This window comes from Strix uralensis, chromosome 2 (assembly GCF_047716275.1).
Source record: "Strix uralensis isolate ZFMK-TIS-50842 chromosome 2, bStrUra1, whole genome shotgun sequence".
Taxonomy (NCBI): Eukaryota; Metazoa; Chordata; class Aves; order Strigiformes; family Strigidae; genus Strix; species Strix uralensis.
The window spans coordinates 130,354,733-130,376,538 of NC_133973.1; the positions used below are offsets into that span (position 1 = coordinate 130,354,733).

General features: G+C 42.0%; 1 protein-coding gene across 4 annotated transcripts in view; it reads left to right on the plus strand.

Annotated features, from left to right (window-relative positions):
• The window catches only part of ME3 (malic enzyme 3), a 129,137-nt gene that overhangs the window by 44,268 nt on the left and 63,063 nt on the right, over positions 1-21,806 (plus strand). The gene's annotated exons all lie outside the window — the stretch shown is intronic.

A 21,806-nucleotide genomic window follows, 5' to 3' on the forward strand; every position in this document is an offset into this window, starting at 1 on the left:
TCTTTCTTATGCTAAAATGTCACACAGCTATAATTTCATCCAGGCTCTTAGAATTCTGCATCTGAATTAACCTGAAGCATTTTTGCTTTGTTCCTAGCTTTTCTATGTGTTGCTGTTCTTTCTCCACTTTTCTGTAGTGAATCAAACCAGTCTTTACAGTAAGAGCGGTTCACAGGTGATTCTTGTTGCATGGCTTCTTTTATTTATTGTCAAGAAGTTGACTCCCAATTCAAAGCAGCCTGCAACATGAGCCTCCATCATTCCCTTGTTTTATTCCCTGCTTTCTCTCATTTCTCCCCACATTAGAAAGAACTTCCTTTGAGTACCACCAAAGCTGCTACATTTATCAACTTTTCAAAAAAACCCTACCTTACCAAGTTAAGCTACTGATAGATCAAAATCATTGCTTATCTTGCAGGTACATATTTGTACGCTGCTGTGTGCCTGTACCAGCTGGACCTTCGTATGCTTTATAATCTATTTGGGGCAGGTTTTTGCTCTGTTAGTACCACCTCCAGGGCAACCACTCTGGATCTGGCTAGCTGAGATGCCTCCCTAAGGTGCCATGCTAATTCAAGAAGAGAAGAAAATTTGCAGAGTATTTGGTAGGCTCCATCTGCTTACCTCTGAGCCCTGGCCTTTGAGAGTCTTTCTTCAACCTTTTGTCCAGTATGGAAACAATGAATTGATTCCTTTCTCGTTTTAGGGAAAGTGCGGTAAACCTTTAGCCTGTGACCTCCCTGAAGGGCTGTGCTGGCAGGAGCGTGCTTTGCGTGTGCTTCTCAGCTCTTCCTGCAAGGCTGAAACTAAACATCCATGTTTGGCTGCAGTTCTTCTACAGTCTGGAAAAACTTCCCTTTGGTGCAGTAAAACTGAAAACTCATTTTGCACGTTTCAGCCGCAGACCACGAAATTCAACTTGTGAACTTTGCACGGCAGTGGTGTTGGAAAGCTGAAGTGTCTTTGTGTTTGCAGTAAAATGTATATGGAAAGTGAGCTATTGGGGGAATTGAGACCATATTTAACTTACTGTTTACTACATGTCAGATTCATAGGATCAATGATGTATTCACAAAATTTGTGGAAGAATGTAATAGGATGGAAGTACAACGTCCCTGGGGATGGAATATTACTAGGAGCCGTCTATAGCCTTTGGTGTAGTGCCATCCCAAAACTTCTCCTTACAGCCTCCTGACCCATGCTCTCCTCTGTCTGCTTTTGACACAGGCAGGGTGTAGACATCTACACCAGAGGTCATTCCCTGATCTTCCCTTATAACCAGTGGGAACCTGAGGTGAGAAATCTGCCTGCAGAGATACAGAAGTATTGCCTCTGTTAGGCTTTTTTTTTCAGCTGTGAAAAATGGTGTTGCTTTACCCAAACCTTAGCTTTGCTCAGATACCTGTGCCCTACTAGGAGCTCTCTGGTGAGACAGAAGCCCACCAGCATTAACACTGCTGAGGCATTCCTGGTGTGAGGGGTGAGAAGCATTAATCCAGGCCGAGCCAGAGCCACCAGGCAAGAGAACATGGGCAAGGACTGTCTTTCTCTCTCTTATGGAAAGTGTCTTTTTATATATTTATAAAACTTTACACAAATTATACAGAACAGGAGGAGTTTTGAGTTTCTTTGAGATCTCCTAAGAAGAGTCACCACATAACAATCCATGTTGCTTTTTTTTCTTTTTAACTTTAGAAATGAATGACTGATAAAAATAATGTCTTTAGGGACTGAAATATCAGATTTCCGAGCATTCCAATATACCCTACTTGGAACATTAACTATCTTTTAACATTTGTTTAAATTGTTGATGTTTAGTATTTGTCTTTGGTTTTCTCTAGTATAAATAGATAGATGATCTATAACATATGTAGTGCTATAACTAGCTAAGTCTGGTCAACAAAAACATACATAGCAATGTTCTGTGGAAATACGCCTGTTCCAGGTAAGTGCCGTGAAATTATTTTCTAGTCACATGATCATTTCTCCACCAAAGAAACACAAGCTGTTTCTAGCCCCACAGCTTCCCCTTAGGGTGTTCATCAGTTTACACCAGTTGTGTCATTCTACTTTTGGGGTTCTTAGTGTGGAGAATCATTGCCATGACATCGTTATGGGCATCACACCGCTATGCTTTCCTAGCCTTCTTCCTTTTGAATGTTTTAGGAAAATTTTGGTTAAAACTTTGTGAGAAGCAGTTAGGGCTGGTCTGCTACTGCTACTGCATGGTATTAGCAGGAAAAATCTCATATGGTGTCATTGTCTACTTTTATTCTGCCGTTCCTGGTTCACCCAATTAATTCTGAGGGCAACTGTTGCATATTAGGTAGCTAATGTGCAAGTAATTTATGCTGATTACATACCTCCTGTGGCTGGTAATGCATCCCAATTATGTGAAGCAAGGCAGAAATTTGGAGAGTCTCTTGCTTGGTTGTCTTGCTCTTACAAAGAACAGCGTGCTCCTTTTCTGCTCTGCTGTATAGATCCACAGTGTCTGTTCAATAGATATATAATCCCTCTGAGGAAGCATTCCTTGGCTGTCTGTTATGCTGTAGCATGAGTTTCCTCCTTAGTCACATCTTTCCCCAACAGGCCCGGTTATTGCCAAAGCTGGCACTGTGAGCTCCTAATTTGCACGGCGTGCTCAGCTGGGTGTCATGCAGCTCGTTGGAGTAGCCTGATTTTCTATGCAGACATTTCAATGGAATCATAGGCAATAAATCAGTGTCCTATGGTGAGGGTTTTTTCTCCATGTCACTCACAATAAGAATTCAGCCAAAGATCCTCTGTGTTTTACCTCTGAGATGAATGTCATCCTAGCGCAAAACGACTTGCACAGAAGGATTACTTTAACATAACAAATATTTTTGAGCTGACTTACCGACTTGGCTGCGGGCGTGCTGAGAGTACTGTGAGACTTGTGCTGAGGACAAAACTCCTCGTGCTAATCAGTCTTGCTCCTTTCTTGTCTCCTACCTGTCTTTATCAGTTATCTCTTTGGGATAGAGTCTATCTTTTTTTCATTGCTTTGTTTTGATCTCCTTTTTCTTTTTTACAGCGTGTTTTGGACCCTAAGACTGTGATGCATGACAAGAGCTATTCCAGTACGAATATTTTTGAGGGTTTGTTCATAGTTCAGAGCAAAAGTTTAGCATTGATTGAAAAGAAATATGTTCCCATTCTTTCAGTCTGTCTGTAACTCACAGTCCTCTCCTACTACCTGGAGTGCATTGAGCATATGTGTCTGTGCTGCTGTTAAGCAATGCTCTTAAGTGTAGTCATCTATACTAAATGCTGTTTCTGTAAAGGGCTATGTCTCACGGCTGTTTGTTTTTTTTTTTCATAAGGAGAATTTATGTTGATTAATTACTTAAAACAAGTAAAATGTTCAAAATGGTATAAATTATAGTGTTTCCTCCTTATTTTCAAAGGAGTTTTACTGAGAAATGAATAATACAGTACACCCTAGATTTAGATAATGGCAACGGAGATAAGTTAAAAGGTAAGAAAGAAAGCCTAGGACTCCCATCCTCTAAAGAATTACACGTACACTTGACATTACATGTCAAATGAAGGAAAAATACTTGTCCAAAAGCCTTTGTAAAATCAGGAGGCCTTAATTCTGGTGTTTGGAAAATAATGAAGTCAGAGGAGGAAGGATGTGCAGGGGAGTTTTCCATGAGAGAGACAAAATGCCCATAAGGAGAAGATTCAAACCTGCAGTGATGAACACAATGAAAAAAATATTTCTCCTCACTCAAGTAAAAGACCTCAGAGAATCTGGATTAGAAATATAGTGTGAAATGACAGTAGAGAGACATTAAGGTCACCTGGATACCCAGTCCCCATGGGTTACCAGACTTCTCCAGTTATGCCTTTGCTAAAACCTGCCACACTCTTAGCACTACACTGCTCAACAAGCTTTAAACCAAAATATATGTACCCTATGTATATATAGTGTCTGGCATGGGCGGACATCAGTCTTTGGTGGCTGCAGGTGCCACCGGACTCCAAAGTGGGAACACTGCTCTGAGCCTGTGAGAGGGGAGGGAACTGAATCCAGGACTGGCAAGTCCCTATGTGATGAATTAGCTGTGGCTTTTCTTTCTGCTGTGGTGGGAGCACCCAGCTCTGATCTCAGTTGGAATCTGGGGGCTTTCTCACAAACTTAATAGCACACACAGGCTACAGAGGCAACGCATCAGGAGCAGAGCCGTGCTTTGTCCAAGAACAGGCTGCAAGCGACAGCCTGTAGTGAAAATCTGCTAAAGCCTTCTGAGCCCCCTGACACGTGTGACAAAAGGAATTGGATACTGCGCATCCCAGAGCTCGCTCGGAGGTGACACCTCAGTGTTTTGACCATCTTCAAAGGTCCCTTTCCCTCTTCACCTGGAGGGTTTCTTCTCCTGAAGTTGGTTCTGGTCTAAAGAAGGAGCAAAGGACAAGCAGTGAAGTGGTGAAAGGGGGTATTCATATTGCCTCTGGTGCAAGCATGTCTGGATGAACTCCTGGTTTGACCTGAAGACTTCCTTTTTTTTTTTTTCTTTTTTTAACCAGCATTAGGGAATTCCTCACCAGCTTGTTCTTGCAGTAGCCAGGCCAACAATGACAAGAATGTGGAAATCAAGTAAGCAATTATATTCACAGTGGTGGTGAACAGCATCCCTTCATCTGAAACAAATCAGTTACAGTCCAGTGAAACCTGCTGTACCTAGTGCATGTACATAATAGAGCCCTTGTTGTGCATTTTCAGAGCTTGCCAGATCACTTAAACAGGGTCGTTGAGAGGCAACAGGAGAGAAACTTTATGTTTTATTAAGCAGAGGCACAGAAACCTGGATATTATCTTATTTAACCACCTTCCACACAGAGAAATCTGCCATTGTATCTATAAAGGTATTTCTCCAGGTGCTGCAAAATGTAGGAATGAAGTCCAGGAGTAAAACTTTAGAATTAGCTGTGAAGGAGAACGATGAGCAATTGCCAAGGTAGGACAAGTCAGCTAACAGACTTAAAATTAGTAGGAGTTTCTGTGACCTCTGAAAATCTGCTGTATTTTCTATACCACTGGTGTTTAACCTGTGAACCCCAGGAGTTGGTGAATTGCTTCTAAGAGTGCCTGTGAAGGGTGGTTAGTGCACGTCTGCTAAACAGCAAACAGTATGGATATTTCTAAAAGAACATTTTCATCTCTCTGGGAGATTTTCAGTGACCTACAACTCCAATGAAACTACAAAAATGTGTTATGTTATGATAGACAGAAACTTATAGAAGTCAGCCATGCTGTGCAAGTGGCAAAGTGGAAGGCCTGCCCTAAGGTACACTCCCTTTAATGTGAGCCCTGACATACATCTAGAGCAGAATTTGATCCTTGGTGTTCCCTTGACTAAAGAATCAGTTCCTCCTGTTGGAAGTGAAAGGCATTAATGGTCCCAGGCTGTGCACCACAGAACCTCTGTGGTTATGGGGCTTTTGTTGTCTTTTTGTTGAAATGAGAGGGAAGACACTTCTTCAATGTTTTCATTGACTTAGTGACTGTTAGCAGGTTTGGGAAGACTCTGCAGCTGGGTTTGGCAGTGTCCACCCAGCAGTCATATAGTTAATGCAGCTAACGCCTACTATTGCTGAATTTGTTGTTTGAATTACTCTCTAGTCTGTGCAATTCTCTTGAAAGTGAAAACAAGCTGGTTCCGAGTGAACTGAACAACAGGGTCCTAAATGGGAGTGCAGTGTGAACTACAGTAGCAAATTTCCGTGGATTAATGGACAAATTGTTGTCTCATTAAAGTCTGATGGCAAAATTCCCATAGGCTACAATAGGGACAGGGTTTGACCCTAAGTAAAGATTCCATTTGAAGTATTTGAGTGTCTCCCAAAAGCCAATTATTAAATCAGAGGCGCCGTAATAACTGAGCTGAAATTTATTTCAGGACAAGGAAACGCAGTTGGGAGGTCAGTAAATGCTCACCATGTCATTTCTATGGTGACTTCATTGCAGAACTCAGCACTGGCCTGTGTACAGTGCTGACAATAAGGGTGAGATGAGAAGGAGCCTGAAAGACTCACATTGTAACCCATGAAAAGAAGCTGTTTCCATCAGCCACCTTGTCAAGCAACTTGGCAAAGCAGAAGCAGGAAGGTCTCTTCTGGTGACTGACCTCCACCACCAGTTTCTCTCTTTTAGTGCCATCAATGGGCACCACCTGGCTCTGCCCCAGGCTCTAAAGAAAGCTCCAAGTAATCAAACAGTTGCTGACAAAACCACGCTAACAGAATGTGTCTGTCTCTGCGGTACAGTTTAATACTTGCGCATCACTACTTCCTCTTCCTCTAAATCAAAAAAAAAAAAAAAGAGAACAGAAAAAAATACATTTGCATGTCTCAGTGTGAAAAATGTGTTGTGCATTTATTTTTAATTTTTTTGTTTGCTTTTTTTTGTTCATGGTTAAATAGAAGAAACCAACTGGTAGAGGCTTTCCCAAAATGTGATTTTATCTTAAGCACTTCTGCTAGGGACACTAACCCCCTAATTAGTGATTCTGGACTCTCTCATTAACAAAACAATAAATGCCGAGCACATGCAGATCCTCTTAATATGCTGGGATGCTTTGAGCCTTGGAAGTTGCAGAGGAGGTCTCAGAAGGTGAGGAACTTGATTGCCCAACAATCTGTACATCTGGAAATCTCACATAGCCCTCTGAATGAAGTGAAACCCTGTAGTGGAAGCAACTCACCAGTTACAACACCGTGATGCAGAAACAGCATCCAGCTGGAGCAAATGATCTGGAGGGAAGTGCTGGCTCACTGAGGGGAGATGGGCTGACCTATAACCAGGAAACCTGATTTTGTATTTTTTCTTTGTTTTCCTAAATGTTCTTTCTCCTTGGCTGGCAGTGTTTATGCATGTGTTTGTCTGTAAGCAAGTTCTTGTTATCAGAAGAGAGCCCCAAAACTTTATTTTTACTTAAGCACTCAGGTAGCTCATCTAGATCCATTCATACATGTTCTTCTTTTTTCCCTTTCCAGATGCTTTTACTCTGATTTTATATTAGGTCTATTTAGCTAGAAATTAGAGCTCTCTTTGAAATCAATTTGTAATGGCTTTTTTTTTTTTTTTGAGTAGCCAGCCCCTCTTAGGATAATTTTATTTTACTGAGAAAAGCAAATGTGTGAAATAAATGAAATACTAACAGCCACTAGAGAATCTGTAGTTTCTCGTTACCTTTCCAATCAGAGTTGTGGAGGTATTTAAGCAGTGCTATATTAAATCTCTGGGATCTGAACACAATGCAAATTAGAGACCTATCCTATTAATGTATCTTTGATAATCCCAGTAGATATCCTTCTGCATCTACAAGTACCTGAATACCCCTGGAAAATATGGCTCTGTTTTCATTAAGTGAAAATTTCATTTTCATTTTGACTAAATAGATTTGATTCTTATTTCTGTTTTGGTAAAAGAATGGAGAAGGAAAACAAGTTCTCCTTTATCAAATATGAGTTGTTTTTCCAACTTTGTGGTTAGCCCAAATGGAGGAAAAATACTGTAGCTCCTAGCTAAACTCAAATCCAAAGACATTTGGGGGGACATTTCAGAGTAGCAGAAATGAAAGGATTTACGTTTGAAAGAGTGTACTTCATTTGCATTTGTTACATATGGTGCCTGATACTGGAAATGTAGCTTAATAATGTAACATTTCTTTTGTTACAGAAGTTATATTTATTTTAAAAACCTTAAGTCTATAATATCATAGAATCATAGAATATCTCAAGTTGGAAGGGACTCATAAGGTTCATTGAGTCCAACTCCCTGCTCTTTGCAGGACTTTGCAGGTTTAATATCATTAAACCTTGATGTGTCTTGCATCGCTTCAACTTTCACTGAAAGGAGGTTTTATTTTTTAATAATAATGCAGTAATTGCCATTATTTACATTTATGATTTTGTCTAGCAAACAAATCCCAAAGACTTATCCTATCTGATCTGCTCTGGATTCAACATGAGTTTTTCTGTGTAATTCGCTGGAGCCAGGGTTTTACCACTGGAATCCAATTTGTCTTAAGCTGGAAGGAAGGACTGGTCTGAGTGCTAAGCCAAACCCTCCGGCTAAAGAACAAAGAAAGCTTAGTCCACTTTGCTTTCCCGTTCAGTACATACAGGGTATGATTTTGCATGGCCTAAATGCCAGCTTCATAATTTCCACCCTAGCCTGCTGCTGAACAAAGGCCTGTGTTAAGCTCAGAACAAAACTGCAAGCCTTGGGCAGAAGAAATGGCTTTCAGAAAAACTTCTGAAATTGGCTTTAAAGTTTTCATTTTTTAAATTTATTCTAGAAGAAGGATTAACTCAGTGCTTTTGTCTTTAGATCCTCCCAGTTACTCATCTTTAGACCTTGTATCACTGACTGCCATCCTGGGACTCAGCCGTGGAGATGCTGCCCTCCTTCCTTCGGGGAGTCCAGACTCTGTTTGTGGTTAGGCTCTCCTTCATTGTGTTTTGTGGTTTTGAAGGGTTGAGTTGACAGGGCTTTAGGAATAAAAGGTTGTTTTGAATTGTGAGGGGTATAGTTGCAGAAGGGAAAGAATTTTTGTCATTTCCAGAAGTTCACACCCTGGATCTACTTGATTTTCTCTGAAAGTTTCTTCCAGAGCTAGATATCCTTGACAACATATACACAGCTTGCACACAACTTGCCCTGTGATGTGATATGTGCCCAGAAAATCTGACACTGCAGTAGTTCAGAAATCAAGCTCTGTATCAGAACTCAATCTGTCTAACCAAGGGCTCAGTCCATTGATTTCTTTAAAAAACCAAGACCCAATGGTTAACATTGCTGTCTGGAAACCAGTGTATACACTTGAACATGAGGCTGATGGACTCACAGCAGCCACTGTCCCAAAGGGAGCAGATAGCCACTCACTGCCAGCTGGAGTTATTTTGTGATCTCCAAATCATTGTGCACCAAGTTGCCTAGAGCAACAAATGCATGGGAACTGTCTGAAGGATGCTCTGTATTTATCACTGACATTATTCCTATACAGAATGTTTTCATGAAAGTAACCCAACTTACTAATAACTGTGAAAATAACCAAATTTTAGTGGCACGTTTTCTTTATTGTGTGGTAAAGTAGCAGTAAGGTTCATCCTGCAGATTTGGCATTTGTTTCCTTAGTTTCTGACATGCACATGCCTAATACCACCTAGAAAAAACAAAAACCTTGCTTCAGGAAGTCACCAGAGGAAATACAATGACAGTGCGTGACTACTGCAGCCCAAACACAATGTTCACTAACATTCTTGGAAGCTCCGAATGATACATCCTGGAAATAGCAACTTCCACAAGATAATCTGGCATTGTCAGCTCTGCCACTTAACTTCTTTGGATTTTCTGTGAAAGAAAATCAGGAGAGAGAGAGAGATGGGACTGAATGAGCGAGCTACAGCTGTGTTGTAATAAAGCAGTAGAAACTGCTTTAGGAATGGAAATGCAATTGGGCTTGGAAAGGCCGGTGCCCAAGTGACTTTCTCTGGGACCTCCCCTTGGGCCCTGGAGGAAGGGAGTCAGCCCTGGGAGCAGTGCATGGCCCTGCTGTGGGGGCTGCAGTATCCCACAGGCTTCCTCCTGACCATTGCGTGGTATGGGAGATGTACAGTTCGAAACCCATTAACTGCTCATTTTCCCCTTGCCTGTCCCATTCTACTTTTTTTTGGTCACATTGTTTTTGACAGAAAGGTCTAGGGAGTGTGTCAAGCTAGTTTCTGAACCAGCTGGCTGGACTCAATTGGCACTCAGTTAGTGTGATACTTCTGTTGTCATTACAGCCTTTCAGAGCTGCAGGATATGATCCTCTTGAATTACTGAGTGTAAGACATGGTGGCATTAACAACTGCAAGGGACCTTAAGCTCCAGAACTCCTCTTGCTGCCCTGATTAGGGCTTCCCAGCAGAAATAATTTTCCTCAAACAGACCCCAGTTTTCTCAGCTTGCCAATCAATCTGTGCAGCTCAGTGAAGGAAAAGCCTGCTGCTTCTCACTGACATCTTGTACTGAGTTCTGGGTCGAGGGGGACTGGACTAACACCCTCATGTAGAGGTTGCCAGTTCCTCAGGTGGAGATCACCTGGGCTTTGCCAGCTACTCTGTTGCTCTTAGGCAAGTTTTCAGACACAAGGATAGAGCCTCACACACATGCTACTGAAACAGTTACAGAGGTATGAAGACACAAGCAAAACACTATGCTGTTCTTCTTAAATTGCAGTTAGGTTCTTTCAACCAACAAAAAAAGTGTCGGTTTGCTTACACAGGTATCATGACTGGGATCCCATCTTTAGGGATCCCGGACCTTTGTCCAGACCATGGTTCTTATTGAAGAGGCTGTTGATGCAGTTGTATGTGCATCCTTAAATAACTGTTAAATAACTCCCTGGGGTGCCATTCAGCTTCAGGCCTTCGCCCTGAGAGCATCCTTTAGTTCATCAACATCAATAATGGATCAGTCAGTCAGAACTGCTGACCTCTTCTCCTGGGTTGGGAAAGGATGCTGTCGTGTGGCAGCAAGGCAGAGACACAGCCAGAAAGTAAATGATGTTGGTTAACGACTGACCTGGCAAAGTCAGCACTCTACATACTGATGAAACAGAAGACAAAGCTTTTTTAAACACACAAAAGACATGCCATACAGACACATACTCTGACAACCATGCTTTTATTGTAAAGGATAACAAAGCAAAGTGTGACTTTTCAGGTTTTATTCAATACCAAATATAATGGTAACCCAACAACTTCAGGAGTGAGTGCTCCCTCACTCAGATTTTATGGATATTGTGATAACTTCTTATATCTGAGTTTCAGCCCCAGGAGGAAGGCAGTTGTGTCTTACAAAACATCATATAGCCATTGACAACTGACAAAATCATACTGATGCCAAAGTGTAACCTTGTTTACCCCAGAATATAGACTCATGGAATGGTTTGGGTTGGAACCTTAAATATCACCTAGTCCAACGCCCCTGCCACGGGCAGGGACACCTTCCACTAGCCCAGGTTGCCCAAAGCCCCATCCAACCTGGCCTTGAACACTTCCAGGGAGGGGGCAGCCACAGCTTCTCTGGGCAACCTGTGCCAGGGCCTCACCACCCTCATCTTAAAAAATGTCTTCCTTATGTCCAATCTAAACGTACCCTCGTTCAATTTAAAACTGTTCCCCCTTGTCCTACCACAACAGGCCCTACTAAAAAGTCTGTGTCCATCTTTCTAATAAGCGCCCTTTATATTTTGAAAGGTTGCAATAAGTTATTTCAAACACTGAGCAAGCTCAAAATCATTTTACATTTGCTTTACTATGATGCTGCTGCATGACTCTTGTGCCAGGCAGAGGAGAATCAAAACCCTGGACTGAAATCTGAGTTTGAGGGGTCTATTCCCAAAGATGTGCCCAGTGTCATCAGCTGGTTTTGAACAAAAGAAAATCAGTGGCCATCCTGTTGTCCTGCACACAGGTCTTTCACAGCAGGTCATAAATGAAAATTACTTCAACTTTCCCTGTCTTTGCAGAGTCTGTCTGGCTCTGCCTCCAGTGCTCCCTACACTGCTCCGTGCTCTTTCAGCAAGGCAGATATTGTTAAGTTGAAACCCAACTTTGAATGGCAGGTTTGAAGGTTTGGTACATCAGTTGGTGTCTCCTAACAGAGGTGCATGAGTGAAATCAGTGCTTTAGCTATTACCTTCTCCTGATCATCCATATAGCAAATTAGTTTGGGATAACACTTGTGTATTCAAGGAACCTGAACTGTGTTTGTTACCTTTACTGCAGTCACGCTTCATCTTTGTGTCATTTAGCCAAATTGTTTCAGTTACAGAAGAATAGATGTTCTGTTGGAGGAAGGAAGCTGCTGCATTGGCCTTGGACGATACTCATCTAAGCTAGGAGAGGCTGGAGTAATTGTGCCGAGGTGGACATGCAGCAGCCATGCCAAGAACAATATTATTTGCATTTTAAGTTATAGCATCTAATGGAATCAAGAACAGAACCAGTTTTTTTTCTAAATGCATTTGAAGGTTTGCCAAAGGGGCGATTTACAGCTTCCTAGCAATAATGAACAGTTCAGCTGTCTTGACCAACATGTGGTCACGCATGTTGCAAGCTGACATAAGTATTTTATAACATCTTGCTGCAGTTCCTGTTCCACAGAGATGTTTGTCAAACAGCTCAGGGAATCAAAAGGGTTTTAATCTTGAAATTTCATCTCAGAGTAATTGTACTTTTTTTTTTTTTTTTCCATTCTGAACTTGGATAACTTGTTTCATACTGCCCTTGATTAAAAACAGTTGGAAGAGGAGGATGGGAGTTTTCATTTTTGAACTTTTTTGGAAAAATCTCAGGAACTTTTTATTAGTTATTTGATTTATAGTCTAGTGTAAATATCTTTCTACTGCAGCGGATCCTTTTGAAACTGCAAGTGGTTAAGCTCAATCTTGAGAAAGTGATAAAAATTAAAGCACTTGTATGAAATTAATGGTATTTTGTCACCTGGAATATTTGGACATAGTTCTACTCATACCATATGGAAAAAATTTTGAGGAGCAAAGAAAGTGGAAAATAAAAGGACTGTATCATTAGAAGAATATTTAGAGGTCCTGGGAGGGGAAGTTTGATAGAAAGGATGTATCGTTTTGTATTTGTGTTATTGTACAAATTGCAGTCCAGCTGCTCCAGTATTGGGGCCAAGCATGCTGAGTGCTGTGCATTCAACTGCATATAATTTAAAGACAGCTCAAATCAAGTTGACAATAGACCAAGATAACAGGGAGAGTGCACGCAAAGGTGATGAGAGCTGTAGACACGAAAGGTCAGTTCGCACATATGTGAGCACTTCATGCATCTTCCTTTTTCCTCTCTGCATTAAAAAGGAAAAAAAACTTCTAAGTCAAATATTCAGACGAGGAGGAGGAGGATGAGGGGCCAGGTCAGAGGGTAGTCACGGTAGGCTAGCTACTCTCCTGGTGATGCCAAAAGTAGTTTGGACAGTTGTATAACTGATCTCAGCATTTAAGCAAAACATGTGCTTGGCAAAACAACAGTCCCCGAGGTCAGCATGAAGATCGTCTTAGGGCTGGCTGGAGGCTGGGTTGGAAAAGGACATGCATTTGTGCTACATATATATATATATATATGTGTGTGCATACACACAGCTTTAGCTACCTGTCAGTGTTAAAAAAGTGTTTTGTGAAATACAGTTGCAGAAGTGCTGGAATAAAGAGAGGGAAGCAGGATGCTTAATGCCACGAGAGACAAAATAAAAGACCATCAGAGGGCTGAGTCTGTGGAAGGCTGAGAAATGGGAAGAAAAATATCGTCATGCTGCAAAGCAGAGCTAAACTCTAGGGTGAGCTGCCAAATGAGGACAGCATGAAGATCTCCTCTTGCCTTCCAGAGGGAAGCTGAACACTCTCGAGAGTGCCGTACGCCTCTCAGCTGGTGTGTTGCAATGCCGATGGCACCACAGTGGGTGACTGTACCTTGGTCCCATGCACATCACGATAGCTACAGTTTCTCTCTTGAGCCCCAGCATAAGCTGCCTGCATTGAAGTCTATCAATGACCTCACAGTGCAGATGGACTGCAGAAGCGGTGAAAGAAAAACAAAACCAGTGAGAATGACTCAAATGGGAAATGGAGGCTCACACAGATTTCTTGCAGGATACTCTGTGTTTACCTACATGTTTAGTTGTCTTCAGGTGGTGGTTGTATAATTGGAGGAGAACTTAGTGGTGTTTTTTCTCATGTGTTTGTTTTATTGAGATGACAGATTTCTTATTTAGAGCCTTCTTTATTTCTCATATTCCTAATTTTTAAAGGAAAGCGTTGCCTTTCTCTAGAATCTTTTATCTGAGGGGGTATCTGAAGTGTTTCTAAGCATCACAAATGGCCCATAGTGCTCTGAAGCAGGCATGTTACATCTCATTAAACATCTATCAAAACTGAGGTTCAGAAGCCGAGCCTGCTTGTCCTGGATTAGATGGGAATGAGCAGAGAGCATCTGGTACTGCTCAAGAAGCTGCTGCTTTCTACAGAGCTTTGGTAGAATCATCTCTGGTAAAGTCAGTAACAAAACTACTCTTGGTTTCATTCAGATTAAGCTTCCATCCAAGTGATCTTCCTGTGAAACAGCTAGTTCTATGGCTTAGGCAGTGCTTTTCAGTGGTGTTCAACCAAATACAGCCATCAGCAATCATCCATGAACTGTAATCCAACTCCAACCTACATTTGGAGCAACTCATTTGCAGGAGTGGCAATAGAGAATGAGATACAAATTGTGGAGAGACTCCCATTCTCCAAACCCAAAGCACGGTGCAGTTTGCGTGCAAGCAGTAAGCGCACAAGCCTCATTTTATGTAATTTGCTGGAACCTCAAAAGGAAGTTAGTGCTCTCTATAACACCGAACCCAAATTATATGCAACCACGATTCACGTGACCAGCTGCCTGTACAATGGGAGAAGTTTCCAGCCATTGTAAAATTGGCTTTTAAAACTGTATTCTGTTAATGTTTTGGATCACATTTAAACCTTAAAATTGCTTTGATCTGTCCTCTCAGGCATATTTGCTTATCCAAATTGAGGATGAGGGCTGGTTTTCATAGACTTAGGAATGCAAGCATTGTAATTTATGCTGAATTCTTCCTGTCTAGGAAAAACATCATATTTGAGAGAAATGTGTGTCTGCAGCGTCACAGAAGCTGCCATACTGACAGAAATACTGGGGTTTGTGCTTGGCAAACTTCCTGTATAAACTGATTTTACCCTGCTCCCTCTCTCCACAAGGTGAAAGAATAGCATCCCTCACAACTGAGATGATAGATAGCCATGTGGACTACGAGCTTCTCATTTCTATCCTGGACTAACTCATTTCACTCGCCAGTTGGCATAAACTGTGATAGGTGTAAAACAGATGTGGAATTACACAGGGAGGCTGGGAATCATGTAGAGGAGAGATCAGGACCAGGGTGTCTTCATTTTCTTGGGAGTCAGGAAGGCCAATCCACTGGGATCTGTGTGCCAAGATAACGTGAGATATTTTTGATAAGGGGCTGAGAATTTAGGGTTCACCTCAGGAATCTGCCCATGTGCTTGACTGTAGCACAAAACCTGATGTCCTCATTACTGCTGGCTCCATCAGGCCCTCCCTTCTCTACCAAGTATTTTGCTCTACATGAAGAGGCAACCTGTGACTGCTCCGTGTTTTATGCTCATCCAGGCAGGAAACAGTCTGTTACCCTGCTGTACGTGTGTATGCATGCACCATGTGTCCCACCCCGTTTGGCACTTTGTGCTGCTCTGTTGCTCCTAATAATTTCTCAGAATTTCTCCATTTTTTTTCCCCATTACACCAAGTTTTTCTGTAGCATGGCAGTCCTATTCTCCATGCAGTGATTTTACTCTTCTCCTTTACTGAAAGACCCTGAAGCTTGTATTTAGACACTTCATGCATGAAAAGACATTTGTGAATCTAGTGAAAATCAAAAGAAATGTCAGCCTAACCTATTTCCCAATAAAGCCGAAGAAGTATTCCCATTAGCTTGGCTAGAACTATGTGAGAATCTTAATATTGCTTTTGTGGGATGAAGCAAGGCATTGAATTTGACCCAAAATTTGAGTTTCTTAAACAACCAGCTGTATCTTGTCACCTCTTACTTGACCATAATTGTCTATCTATTTGGGGAAGTTCTTCTAGCTGTTTTAAAAATCTGTTTTTCTCGTTGCAACAGAATCTTGTTTGCAGACAAAACACATATAATTTCCAGCATATAGATTATTTACTTTTTTTTTCTGTGGAGGAAAAATTGCTGCCCTGGAGGCTGACAAACTGTGGGAAACAATAATGAGTTCCCTACTAAATTCACTATAGAGCTGTACCCCTGCAGTCTGAAGTCACAGTGCAGGGCTTGAGGAGCTTTGAGTTCTTCCTATGGATTAATGAATAAAATCCTCAAGACATTTGACTTATGAGTTTTATTTATTGAGGTAAACCTCCTGTAACATGTGGGAACAGCATGGCTTTGCTTCTTCTTGCCTGTGACCCTGTCACATCTTGCCCATCACATGCCCATCAGGAATGTCCTCATCAGGAAAGCATTTACTTCTGTGAGATAAACCATACAGGATAGGTCCCTGGTCGATAAGTATTCTGGCACAGGGTCTTCATTATGTTCTAGTTCTGCTCACTCTTACGTTGGTGTAAATCAAAAGTCACTGTTGTAAGACAAGGTAAAAATGAGAAGAATAATGGAAATTTGTCACTCTAATCCCGTGAAAGGAAGTTACTTACACAAAGCAAAACAGTTACTGGTAAAACCTAATTAATAGTAGGGACAATTTATGTTGTAATTGAATTAGTGGACCTCATTAAAGATTGTTCTGCAGGAACTGAAACAAACATGAAGTTGAGTTGCTTAATTATCTTTGTCTTGGAGGATTTTTTAGTGTTCCCAGGCTCTGTGGGAGAGGAAGGAGCAACAATATGAAAGGATTAGAAATCCTTGATTATATCACTTTGTAACAAAGGGGATGGCCAAGAATGTGGGATTTTTCAACTAGTGACTTTGAACCCAGGAAGAGTCATAGATGCTATGAGAAGAGTTTGTAAATCATGGTTGACAAAAGGTTTTCCCAGCGATAACTGCTGAGAAGACACAGTGGGGAATCTTTCCAGGTTTCAGAGATGACACGCTGAGCGATGTCTTCCACATACCCCAAAGCATCACAGATTTGGGGATTTTCCAAGCTTAAGAGCACACACACATACAAATTAAAGGTAATTAAAAGCTACAAGACATTTAAAATGAGGAAATAAAGGATTGCCCCTCCTATGTGCCTCCTTCCCTCTTTTTATACAAATAATATTTTCAATACAGCTTTTCCATGGTGGGATACAGTGCAGGACAGGGTCTGTGGCAGTCTATCCACACCAGCACAACAAGCTTGAGTAACTGAGAAGGAGCACTGTGAAGAGGGTTATCAAGTCAGCTGGAGCCGAGGAGGCCACAGTAGGAACTGACCTTTGTAGAAAAATCTTTCACAGTGTAGAAAATTGGTGTTTTCTGCTATTGCTCTCTGCTTCACAGCCCCTGCGTGCAGTCCCAGCGGGGATTAGTTTAGCTTCTGGCACTCACCCCTTATGGGAGGAACTTTTGCTTGCAGATAGTCAAAGTACATCCTGGCCATAAAATTGGACAGGTGCTATTATCTATGGAAAACACATTACAGGAAAAACACAATACAGAAAAAAAGAATGAGCTTATTAAGTCCCCTGACTATTAGGACACCCCTAGCATGGCTGTTAATATACTAATTATAAAGGAGAAGCAGATTAGCTGTTCCTGCCCTTGCAGCCTACAGTGGTGATCCCTGTGTGTCTGTATTTCCCCTGTGACCCCTTCCAACACTCTGCTTTTAGCAGACTAGGAAGTTCCCTGTTCCAGGGACTGTTTCCAAAGGGTTGGGAGATGTTCACTGATCCTTGTTTACTCAGCTCAGAGACTGCCAGGCCAGCTTTCAATTGCATGGACTGGGAACTGTGGTCCCAGAAGGCAGGCTGAGAACCACAACTTGAGTCCTGGCATCATGGAGGGTCATGGCCTGAGACTGTACAAACTGCATAAAGCCCTTGGTCTGGCCATGCAAGCTGCCCCACAGCCCTCCCTGTGCTGTGGATGCTAGTTGCACTCTAGAGCATAGGGATATGAAAAGATGCAGTAAGCCAAGACTTTGCTCCAAAAAGTTGATGAACAGGTGGAGGTGGTCTGAGCTGCAGTGGACTCTGCATGTTCTGCACTAGGTAAGGCCTAATTCAGTCCCTTGATTAAGCCCCCACTGTCTTCATGACAGTTTCCTGATACCCTAGGAACTACCATTCTGCGTCTTTGTTCCCACCTACAAAAGTATGATCGATAATGAGTAAATTATAAGGCTAAGCCACGCTTGCATCCCTCCTGCTTGTATTCGTCCCCGAGTGAAACACCCCCTTCTCACTGCTGGAGAGTGCAGGTGGTGATAAAACTAATTGTTATCTGTGAATTGGCTTCACCCTTCAGTTTCTGAAATAAGTGGCTTTTATGGGCTTGAGCTGCAAAGAGGGAGCTGCCACATAACAGACTTGGTGCTGTCAGCAATAAGAAAACAGAAGCATTTGGGGTTCTTTGCAGCAAGCCTTTTTCAGCACAAACCCCTTTGCTTAGCCCCTACATAGCATGAAGCCTTGTGGGCAGCTGATATTTTTGCCTTTGTTTTTGGGTAGTGACATAGCATCTGCCCTCTCCATGACAACTCATTTCCCACACATTTAAGAATGAATCGGAGCACCTGGCTTTAGCTCTGCAGGGCTGTGGCTCACCATCTAATCATTAGACCTTTCAAGACCAGAAAAAGAGTGGTACAATATGGCTTTCAGGCAGTCTTAAAAAAAAAATCCAACCCTAAAAGCTTTAATCTTAAACATAGCAATACCTCAGTGAATTCCAGCTTTTGATCTGGGGCAGAATGTGTTTCCAAATTCATTTCACGCTGAGCTGTTTCAGTGAATATAACCACTTCACCCAGGGGTCCTACTCCTAGACCTTCTGAGAAACTTCAGAAAGCAGCCTTCAAAGTTAGGGCAGGCAATTTCTGCTCCGGTCCCAACCCTGCTGTATGATGGACCAGCTCTGTACTTAAAAGTGTTTTGAAGATTTAACTGGTTGTGAAGGCAGCGACTTCCTCATCACACGTGGTTGCAATTGCTCCAGTTTGAAGATGCTTATACTGGTATAGCTCATTCAGATGCAATAAATGCAAAAGTGCAGTGAGCTAGAGATGTTGTATATTAGTATGACCATGCTTACCCTTAGACTGTTCACAGCACAACTGTGGTTGTGTTTAAACAGTTTCATCTGCTTTCACAATCCAAAAACATGCATTTATGCACATAGATCTCTAAATTGCTTAAAACTCAAGTTCAGAGTCTTGCATTTGCTGTGTCTTGGAATAGGGAGTTGGCACTGGAGACCGAACTCCTGGCAGTATGCAGACCTAAAAACTAGCCAGAAATTAACTGCCGAGAGGAATTGTGCCTGAGGTGTGCTCGAATGTCCCTCCCAGCCCAAGTTACACAGACAAACCACTCTACAACCCCACACTCCCTTTTGACCCTGTTCATTCTTATGACATTAATTCTCAATACCGCTTCAAGAGGTTTCCCGGTACGCTGCTGAACACTTTGCAGCGCCCCCAAAAAGGAGAAAAAAGCCCCAGTGGGACTGAAGGGTAAGTGCCCAAATACAAGTGCTTCACCTTCATGGCAGCTGTAATTCCATCGCAGCTCTCACACTGCCCCTGGGTAAAGAGATGCTGGATGATCCTGACCACGCTGGGTTTTTGGAGGTGTCATCCAGGCAGAGCCCAACCCATTGGAAAAACAAAAAAGGGGTTACTAGTGGCCACGCAGACTGCTGTTTCTGTAGGGTGTCATGGTATTACTTTGAATAGAAATGAGCTGAAATACAGACATTTTTTCTTGTATTTGGGTGAGTGATCATTTGATGAAATGTTGAAACTTTTCCCTATTCTAGTGCATGAAAAATAATTGAAAGGCCTTTTTCTATTGAAAAAATACTGCAAGAAGCTTTTTAGTGGTTGGGGCAGCAATGCCTAGGATACTGTGTTTCTGCCTTTTCTATCTCTTTTAGAAGAGTACCCACCATTGGTTTACTTTTTTTGCCAAGCTTCATTTCTGTTCCAGGGAATGAGCAGGGGTCAGGTCTGTGACCCTGATCAGCCAACCTGTGATGTGACTTTCTCTAGACAAGCAAGTGGAGTATTTACTGCCAAATATTTCTGTCTCCCACTGTCTTATCCTCCATGTTCAAAGGTCACAGAAAGGAAATGGTTTGAAATTGTATCTTTTTTTCCATTCACTGAAGATAAACTTTGACATTCACAGTAGCTGTGTTTTCCCTGCCATGATGCAATATTGTCAGTGTAAAGCCAAATACTGACATAGAGCTCATGTCCAGTGTTGATCTTAGTCTAGTTATTCTGAAGTCTCCAGTTTGGAGAATACAGATGGTTGCAAGTTTTCTGATGAGAATGTGTTGGGGGTTTTTTTAATTCAGAAATGATGAGTCACAAAAATTCAAACTTTATCTTGTGGGAATGTACCACTTCTGCCATGAAACTCATTTGGGGGAAGGCTTCTCAGATCTAGGAAGGAAATTTGGTTCAGAAATGTCAGGCACTTCAGCAGAACCAGCCATGTCCTGGATACAACATTCAACAACAACCACAGAGACCTCGATGCTGTTTCTGGATTTGACAGCAAAATCTTGACCTCCTGCCTCCCAGGCAACTGCTGACTCCTCGTCTGCTGGCTGGAAGAGGAATGATTTCTCTCTGCCATTTTCTTACATCAAAGATTTAGCAAATACTTGGCTCTATCCTGATACAGCGCAGAAAAAAAAAACTATGAAAATGGGGGATTTGTGGGATAAAGATCAATTTCTTCTCAGATGTCCTGGAGGCTGATTATCTTTTCTGAAATATATGAAGACTTTTTTTTTTTTTAATTTGTGCTAGTGCACAATTTACTAATAAAAGAAGTGTCACACCATGTACAAAGCATGGATCTGGCAAACAGGAGAATCCATTTCAGTCCTTTCCTCTGTTCTGTTATAGGTTGGCTATAACTACTTGGCATCACTTGTAGTTTGACAAACATTTTCATCAGCATCTGCACCACTTACAAGTGAGCGGCTCTTCCAGGGGTCCATTCCCACAGCTGTAGGTCCCCAGTGGCTGTGCCCAGGTTTGCCAATGTCTGTTGAGCCATCTATGGTGTATCATCAGCCAGGGGAGCTGCTCTGAGCTCAAATGACCTGGTTATTTTTAATCCAGGTACTTCCTCTAGCTGATTAACCGTGTGACTGCACACATGCTTCTGCTGGCACAACCAGTGGGATGGCACAGGGACAGGAACAAGCAACAGGAGGTGAGGGAAGGCTGCCAAAACCAAGTTCATCGAGATATGCCCTCAGTTTTTCTGTGCGACAAAAATAACAGTTATTTGTCATAGAGAAACACTAAATCCATGGAACAAGATAGCAGCTTAACAGCTATGTAGTCATAAAGCTGTTCATTAAGGTTTTTTCAAGCATCTGTGTGCTTGAGTAGATGTAGTCCAATAATTACTGATTTTGAATATTTTACTGCCAGCTGTTCATCAAGATATGAATCGGTTGGTTAGTTATGGGTGAAGTTTTCATTAGGGTTTAAGCTCCTTAGATGCTTCTGAAAATGTTTCCTTCTATCCTGCTGTCTAATCTGCTATCAGCATAGCAGAAATCCCATTAATTAAGGACTAAGACGTTTTCTAATCTTCTTCCCAGACTGCAGAATGCATTTACCATTGCTCTTTATCGGGCTGAGTCCAGCACAGGGCGCTACTGGTTGTCTGGAGCATCAGCCCCTGCATGCACGGGAGCACACTCAGGATTCTGCCTAGGAAGGATGAAATTGTCCTGTAAGAGTGAGGTTATCTCACACAATCTGGCATTCCAGCTTCAGCTGTCAGCCAGTGTCAGCTACTTAATAAGACTTGTGGCACTCTATGTGCTCCTTGAAAAAAAAAAAAAAAGGGACTAGCACTGAGAAAGCATCCTACATGTCATGTCTGTCTTCTGTGCTGCTAATATGCAATTAAGACACTTTGTGTCTGTTGGAAAACTAGAAGGTAACTGGAGCTGATAAGTTGGGTACATTACGATGAGTTGATGAGTTGGG